Genomic DNA, 8163 nt, shown 5'->3' with positions numbered 1-8163 from the left:
ATTTGCCACAGCGTTTCTTTGGGTCTGAGGTATGATCCATTTCCATCCCACCTCCAACTCCCTCACTGGTGGCAGGAGATTCTGGTCAAGAGTTTGTTGATGGTCCTGATGGAATTGAAGGTTCCCTGGATTATATGGAGTTGTCCAGGTCCTGGGGCAAAAAAGCAGGTCCAGAACGTCACATTTCCACCACCATTCTTCTTGTCTTTATATGCAGGGTTCTCCAAATGTGGTGCCTGAGATTGTGGCCAAAAAATGACATTTTGAACTATATACCTAAATGATGCATTTGTATATTCACATCACATTAATATGTGTATTTATTTGTTTGCACATGTGTATATGTGCGTTCACTTACTGTTGGCAGCTCAGCATGTTGTATGCGAACATTACTCCATATTTTTGCTAGTGACATCTAAAGAAAAATGTTGAATTTACAAATATACCCTGAGACACAGACACATATACAAACATATACTTACACTTCCCGCACACCCCCCCCCCCCCCCCCACCCTCGCTGTGTGACTGTTGTGTAATCTAATCGTGGCTCCACTTCTTCCTGCATCGCAGAGACAGCCCAGATGCATCTCCACTCAGGAGAAGAGGAGAAGCAGAGCAAACAGCATGAGACTAGATGGAGAAATGAGAACCAGGCTGGATGGGTAGCAGGGCAAGCCTAGATGTAGCAATCAGAATCAGGCTGGAGGAGGGACAGGGTGAGCCTAGATGGAGAAATGAGAACCAGGCTGGAGGTGAGGCAGCGTGAGCCTAGATGGAGAAATGAGAACCAGGCTGGAGGAGAGGCAGCGTGAGCCTAGATGGAGAAATGAGAACCAGGCTGGAGGAGAGGCAGGGTGAGCCTAGATGGAGAAATGAGAACCAGGCTGGAGGTGAGGCAGCGTGAGCCTAGATGGAGAAATGACAACCAGGCTGAAGGAGAGGTGGGGCGAGCCTAAATGGAGAAATGAGAACCAGGCTGGATAAGACGGGATGAAACAGGAGAGACGCAAGGAAAGTAAGAGAAGACGGGGATGAGAGGAGAGGACAACTGGTGCATGAAACACGAGAGGGAAGAAAACAGAGGCCAGGAGGAGAGAGGAGACATGACACGTGACTCCTCACAAGACGAGAGGGAGTTGGTGGAGGTTTAAGAGAAGAGAAGCAGGGAGCGAGGAGAAGGAAAGAGTGATAATTGAAGATAGATACAGAAAAGACTTGATGAAAGTGGGAATAAACAGAGGGCCAGAGACGCAGATAGCAATGGGAGAGGTATAAAAACAAACGCAAAGAGCTTTTGGTGGTACGAGAATGTAGAAGGATAAAAGAGAAAGATAGGAGGGGAGGTGTGATAGCAGAAATGTGTGAAGCTTCTCTGCGTTCTGCTTGCTACGGTCTCCTGTGCAAAGCTCCGAGCGCTTACCAAGAACTTGACCTTGGGCACCACGTTGGGCCTCAGGGCCCGAACCTAATGTGCCTTGCGTGGATCAGCAAGTTCCCATGTCACATCACCTAAACGCCAGCCTGACCTCAGCAGAGTTCAGTCCCACGACGCCCTGCCTAATTTGCCCATCTTACTGACTGGAGTGCAGGGGGAGATGGCTCTGTGGTCCTCCATCTTACTGACTGGAGCATCTTCAGAGTGAGGGACACACCTGAACGTGACATCAGTGAGGTTCTTGCTTCAGCCATTCCACATATGCTATAGGAAGAAGCAGAAATGTATAAAACATGATTTTCCTCATATGCTTTAAAGAGCTGGAAAACTACAGTAAGTGTACATTTGGACAGTTACAGAGATGTAGAATCTAATTTAAAGTTTGGTGTAAAATTATACATAATCTGTTCCATATGGTCCAGATGTTCAAAACAGCAATTTTAATACGAAAAAGGAACCACGGGTGGTCGAGGTGACTGGAGAAACACCAGGATGCAGAGGAGAGACGTCCTGCAAAGCCAGTTCACACATGTAGCAGTTTCCAGCTGACCACTGAACGAGAACATCTACAGCTCTGACTTGAGAAGCTGGCCATGTAAGGAAAACAAAAAAACATTTCAATGCTGGATGATTTCGTCCCACCTTCACCACCTCCCTAGCGGTTAACCCCACCCACTCCTCTCCTCCCACCCCTCAGTGCTGGAGCTGTTGGTGGTGGCGTGATGCATGGTGTCACTGGACAGTACGGGATAATGAATGGGACATAAAGAGTGTGAGCCTGAGGCCGCCCAAGAATGCTTTTCTACATGTTCACTCCCAAACGGAAACCATTTCCTTGCGCCTTTGGGCACGTTACGTGAAATCGTGTTAGCGAACTAAAATGGTCCCCCCCGTCCTAAGCTTCTTCCACCCTCTGAAATGCACCGAGGTCTCGTGCGCGGCGCTAATAAAGGGACCCCACACTCCGAGGAAGTCATTAGGCGTAGAAATAAGAGAGAGGACGGGAGATAAGCAGCTCCTCCGTCTTCTCAAGTCACAACCGTGAATCTCTCTGTCGCGTGAGTTCAGATTGCCGGATGCCGGCGTGTCGCATGCGAATGCGCGGCGGCTAATTTGAGCCCGGTGGTGCACTGGGGAAGACGCCGTTCTGCCGTCTACACGAGAGGCGTTCGCATTCGCCGCACAGCCGGAGATAATGATTCTGCCGCTACTTCTCTCCCCGATCTCTGACGTGCGTCGAGCCCCCAGAGCCTCTCGCACAGCGACTCTCTCGCCCGGGCCGCGGTGGTGCGCCAGAACTTTCCCCTCCTCCCGAAAGCAATTTGCAGCCGGTGCGATTAAGGGTATCCAATCACACAGGACACGCTCGGCCAGGGTCGAGGAGATGGGGGGGGAGGAGTCATCCGGAGAAAAGCTAATTTGGCACGTATTGTGGGCACGTGTACATGCACACGTGTGTGTGTGTGTGTGTGTGTGTGTGTGTGTGTGTGTGTGTGTGTGTGAACACAATACATCCCTCTCAGCACATTCGAACCATGAACGCTGAGTTTACCTTCACTTATGAGACGACACACAGTTACTGAAAATGACCAGTGATGCACACAGTGAACAGATTAGCATGTATTCCTCGAGAGTTCCAAGACTCTCTGTCAACGCTGTCAAGACAATTCACTTACCATGTGTATATATGCACCCCCGAGTACATGACTACCCCAGAAACCTGTCTCAGTGCTGATGACTTAATTAATCTAAATGTAATGACATAATCTAAGACCTATATTGGATTTGGGACGCTCGCTGTATTAGACCTTCAATGCATCCGGGACCTTGATTAGAATATTATGAAAGCAGGTTGCTATTGATAGACTTTGTTGATATTGTCTTTATGGGGGTTAGGGGGTGTGTCTTCTCCATGAGATCAGGCCATCTTTCTAAATGCTGTCTGTGATGGCTGAACTCCCCGACCTCCTCTGGCATCGCCCACGACAGGCGATCAATGAAACGGATTGGACGGGCCAGCGCCGCCAATCAGAGCCCAGCTTCCTGCTAGCCTGGCTTCTCTTGCCTTTGCTGGATGAAAGCGTGTCTTTAGAAGTCGTGGTTACGGGTGGGGAGAGGGGCAGCTTCGTACTTTCTACAAGGACGAGCTGGCGATTCTTCCTCTGAAGATGATGCCACTTGAGTTTTATCCATCCACCCTCCTCTGTGACAGGTGTAACAAAGGGCAGAGATAAGATGACTATGCTTCCCGCTTAAATGCAGGAAGGTGTTCCAGAGTGGCTTAACCGCGGGATTGGACAGGAACGCCACACACAAGTCCAGAGTGCCCCCCCCCCCCACTCCAGGTACAGGTGAATAAAATCAGCTTGCTGGAGGAGGAAGAAAACACCATCAGGTATGGTGCAACTAGCCCAGGGGCAGATCATGCTGTATACAACAATATAACAAATACACTGAGATTTTTTTTACTGTGGTTTTTCACACACTAAGGCATCTGGCCTGTAAAAGCAGCCCTATTAGGTGGAAAAAATGCACATCTCAAGATCTTTTGTAGCCCGTAGTCTCATTAAAAGTAATGAAGCTTGATCTAGTTCGATATGACTATGTGGCTATGTGAACACAGAGATGTCAGGGTGAAGTCCGTACAGGAGCGTGGAGACCTGTTAAACATAACGTGTGTGTATAAAAGATGTGCTCATCTTTAATCAACATGCTTATGGAATTGGGTGAGGCCACTGCGTCAGTATGGAGAGGTGGAGGTCTGGTACCTCTGGGTGGATACAAAACTTGCACAAGTGGGTGGATGACTGGATGGTGTAGGACAGGTGTAGGTGGGTGGATGACTGGATGGTGTAGGACAGGTGTAGGTGGGTGGATGACTGGATGGTGTAGGACAGGTGTAGGTGGGTGGATGACTGGATGGTGTAGGACAGGTACAGGTGGGTGGATGACTGGATGGTGTAGGACAGGTGTAGGTGGGTGGATGACTGGATGGTGTAGGACAGGTACAGGTGGGTGGATGACTGGATGGTGTAGGACAGGTGTAGGTGGGTGGATGACTGGATGGTGTAGGACAGGTACAGGTGGGTGGATGACTGGATGGTGTAGGACAGGTACAGGTGGGTGGATGACTGGATGGTGTAGGACAGGTACAGGTGGGTGGATGACTGGATGGTGTAGGACAGGTGTAGGTGGGTGGATGACTGGATGGTGTAGGACAGGTACAGGTGGGTGGATGACTGGATGGTGTAGGACAGGTGTAGGTGGGTGGATGACTGGATGGTGTAGGACAGGTACAGGTGGGTGGATGACTGGATGGTGTAGGACAGGTACAGGTGGGTGGATGACTGGATGGTGTAGGACAGGTACAGGTGGGTGGATGACTGGATGGTGTAGGACAGGTGTAGGTGGGTGGATGACTGGATGGTGTAGGACAGGTACAGGTGGGTGGATGACTAGATGGTGTAGGACAGGTGTAGGTGGGTGGATGACTGGATGGTGTAGGACAGGTGTAGGTGGGTGGATGATTGACAGGTATTGCTGGGTGAGAAACACACAGGGCAGGTATAGCTGCTTTGATGCAGGCTGCTCACCTTTGCGTATGGCCTGATCCAGCATGCCAGTATACTCTGATAGGCTGTTGGGAGGTTTGTGGGTGGAGTTTTGCCAGAGTTTAAGCCCGGAAGGTCTCGGGAACAGGGAGAGCTGTTCTCAAGACAGTTTTGGAGTGCTGTGACAGCCCATACATGTGCACTGGTGCTGAGCCCGTCCAGGTGCCGTTTTGCCAGTCGGACGCTTGGACTTCACGGCCCTGCACTAGCACACTGGGTAAGGCAGGTCCAGAAAGAAGGACCCACCAACGGGACCCATGTAGAGCGTTAGTTAAGGAGGCTTGTCCTGCTGGTGAAAGCTCTCCGTCTCCTTTAATGAGGCGGTGCTATCAGTTCGCTGAATACCCTCTGTTTTCCTTTGAGTGTTCTTCTTGGGCTGTGTTAATTTGATTTCCTGCACAGCATTTAGAATTCATGCTTTCTCCTGCGCTGTTGTGTTTGTCGGATTTGCATTTGTGTTTCGAGATTTGTTTTCCTTCCTTCCATTCCTGCGTTTTGAGCCGGGTGCCGTGGTGCCGTGTGCAAGTCACACACAGCGCTTTATTTATTTATTTATTTATTTTAGACACACAGTCAATTCCATGGGGTCTGAAAAAAGCCATGCCACTTCTTTGAACACGTGGCATTCCTTGCTTCCAACATCTTCCCAAAACACACACACGCGCGCGCGCGCACACACACACGCTCACACACTGCACACTGTTCCTCAATGACATGTAAATAGGTTTCTGCAGGGGGGAAAGATGTAGTACTGCTCTCACTGTATAACATGCTTCTGACTCATGCACTGTCACACACACACACACACACACACACACACACACACGCACACACACTCTACTCCTCAGCTCCTGTCTCCATAATCCTCTTACATCTTGCGTTCCACACTAACACACACTCCCCAGGCTCACTCCCACTCTAAGGCGTGTGTGCTCACAGCTTCACTCCCGGCAATTAATCGCTACTAATGCAATACAGAGTCCATCTCCCCCAGCATCAGACCCGGCACCACACCACACACACGCCCGGCAGCCCCTCTCTCGTGGGCTCGCACAGCAGAGCGGCCGTGGTGATTACACCGGCTGGCCCAGAACAGGGCGAGTGTGAAGGAGACGTGAGAGAGGCCGGCGTATTAATTGGCACCTTGTTTGGGTCACATGTCGCAGACGACAGCGCGAGGTGGTTCGATGTTTGAATGGTGCTCTCATGAGCAGAATGGAACGAAACGTCACACATATCCGGGATGTCACACGCGCCGTTGTACTTCCCAATGGTGTGGTGACCCCGAACCTAAGAGAAAGTATTTTAATTTATTTTATTGTACTTTGGCCTTAGAAAACATGTTTAAAAAGAAAATAATTCAATATGGAAACGTGACTAACAGCTTGCAAACACACCATTTTTAGATGGCAATATTTTTGTTCATCTCATTGAAAAATTATGCAAATTCCTAAATGCAGTGTTCTAGTCACAAAAACGACATTCTCCCAATTAACTTTCTAAAATGTAACAGAAAAACACACCAGCAAGAGTTTCCTTTAAAATGTATTAGCATTTCAGTAAACAGAATAACCAGAACTACTCAAGCACTTTCAAAAGCTTGTTAAAAATAATATATTTTCTCTGCTACTTGACATTTTTTCTTGATGTGATCATGAACCTTCTTCTATCTACCTAACTCTAATCTTACCCATTATATAAAAAACAGAGAAATTGGTCTGTAAAAGGAATTGTTCACTGTAAAAGGAAATCTTTGAATGGAGTTGAATTGTTTGAAATATCTTAATTTATCTAATATGGATTATTATAAAAGAAATGGACCTTAGCTATGATTCATTCTGTGGAGGCACTTCTGCATGTGAGAGAGGCATATACATTCTTTGACATCCTTTTTAAGATGATGTCTCTATTGTACAGTCTCTGCAAGAAGTGGCATGAGAAAAACAACTCCCTTTAAATCCAAATGCCTGTCGTGCTGAAGATGATCCCGTCTGACAGACACAGGTCTTCACATGGCTGGACTGGCCTTCATGGAGAAGTTTAGATTAGCTGGCTCAGACCATGGAACCTCAGATAGCTTTGCGTCAGGCAAACATCTTCACTTGCAGATGCCGCAGTAGATTGAATTTTCACATGGAATCCATCAGCAGCTGTTTCATTTTTTTTTTTGAGAGAGACGGACATTTGCGGGATTGGTGAAAGAGTGATAGAACCAGGAGGGTTAACAGAGGACATGTGGAAAAATGGACCAACGGAGTGAAATCTGGGAGTGACAGATGTTTACACAGGGAGCTCGAGTAACAGAGAGATAGACGAAATAGGGAAAGACAGAAAAGATAGAAAAACAGATGAAATAATAAACAGAAACATGTTTTATATAGTGACAGCTGAGGCACGGCTGGGTGGGAGGTTGATATCACAGTTGCCTTGATAGAAGAGCCAATCGCAGGATAAAAATGTATCGCATGAAATAAAATCGCTGGTGGGGCCGTTGGGAGGTTAATGTGTGTGGAGAGACAGAGACTGATCCTGTCCACGTCCCCAGTGAGTGATAGACCAGCCAGAGGCAGCTTGACCAGCTTAACCTTTACAACATCAACACCTGTCCTCTCTGTCCCCACACGTGATCTCTTCACTGACGTCTTCACGGAAATTGGTTTTGATATTTGCTACACAAATGTTAAGTGAGTGTGATATTCTGTACACGTTCATATGTGTATGTTGTACCCTGACAGTTTTTGGCAGTTTAGAAGCGTTTGTCAAAGCGTCTGATCTACTGTATGTAATTATTGAAGTGCTAACTTTTAATACTGGTGGCCCCTTAGCTGAGAATTTACTTTGGGAGGCGTGTTGGAGGTCCTCACACATACCAGACAGGAGTCATCTTAGAGAAAGGGGGATGAGTGAGTGAATATAAGGACAGATGGGGGTGAGTGGGTGATAGTCAGGAGGGAGGGGGGAGAGGGAGGGGTGTGGACCATCTGAGGCAACACCACACGTGACATTACATTTTTAAGGCCACCCAATGTTATATGTTATAAGTGAAGATGAAAATCACCCATTCACCCCTCCTCCTCCTCCTCCTCCTCCTCCTCCTCCTCCTCTTTTCATCTTTT

Source organism: Brachyhypopomus gauderio, unplaced genomic scaffold, assembly GCF_052324685.1.
Source record: "Brachyhypopomus gauderio isolate BG-103 unplaced genomic scaffold, BGAUD_0.2 sc289, whole genome shotgun sequence".
Classification (NCBI taxonomy): domain Eukaryota; kingdom Metazoa; phylum Chordata; class Actinopteri; order Gymnotiformes; family Hypopomidae; genus Brachyhypopomus; species Brachyhypopomus gauderio.
The sequence above is the reverse complement of the archived record's forward strand: the minus strand, read 5'-3'. Positions refer to the sequence as shown.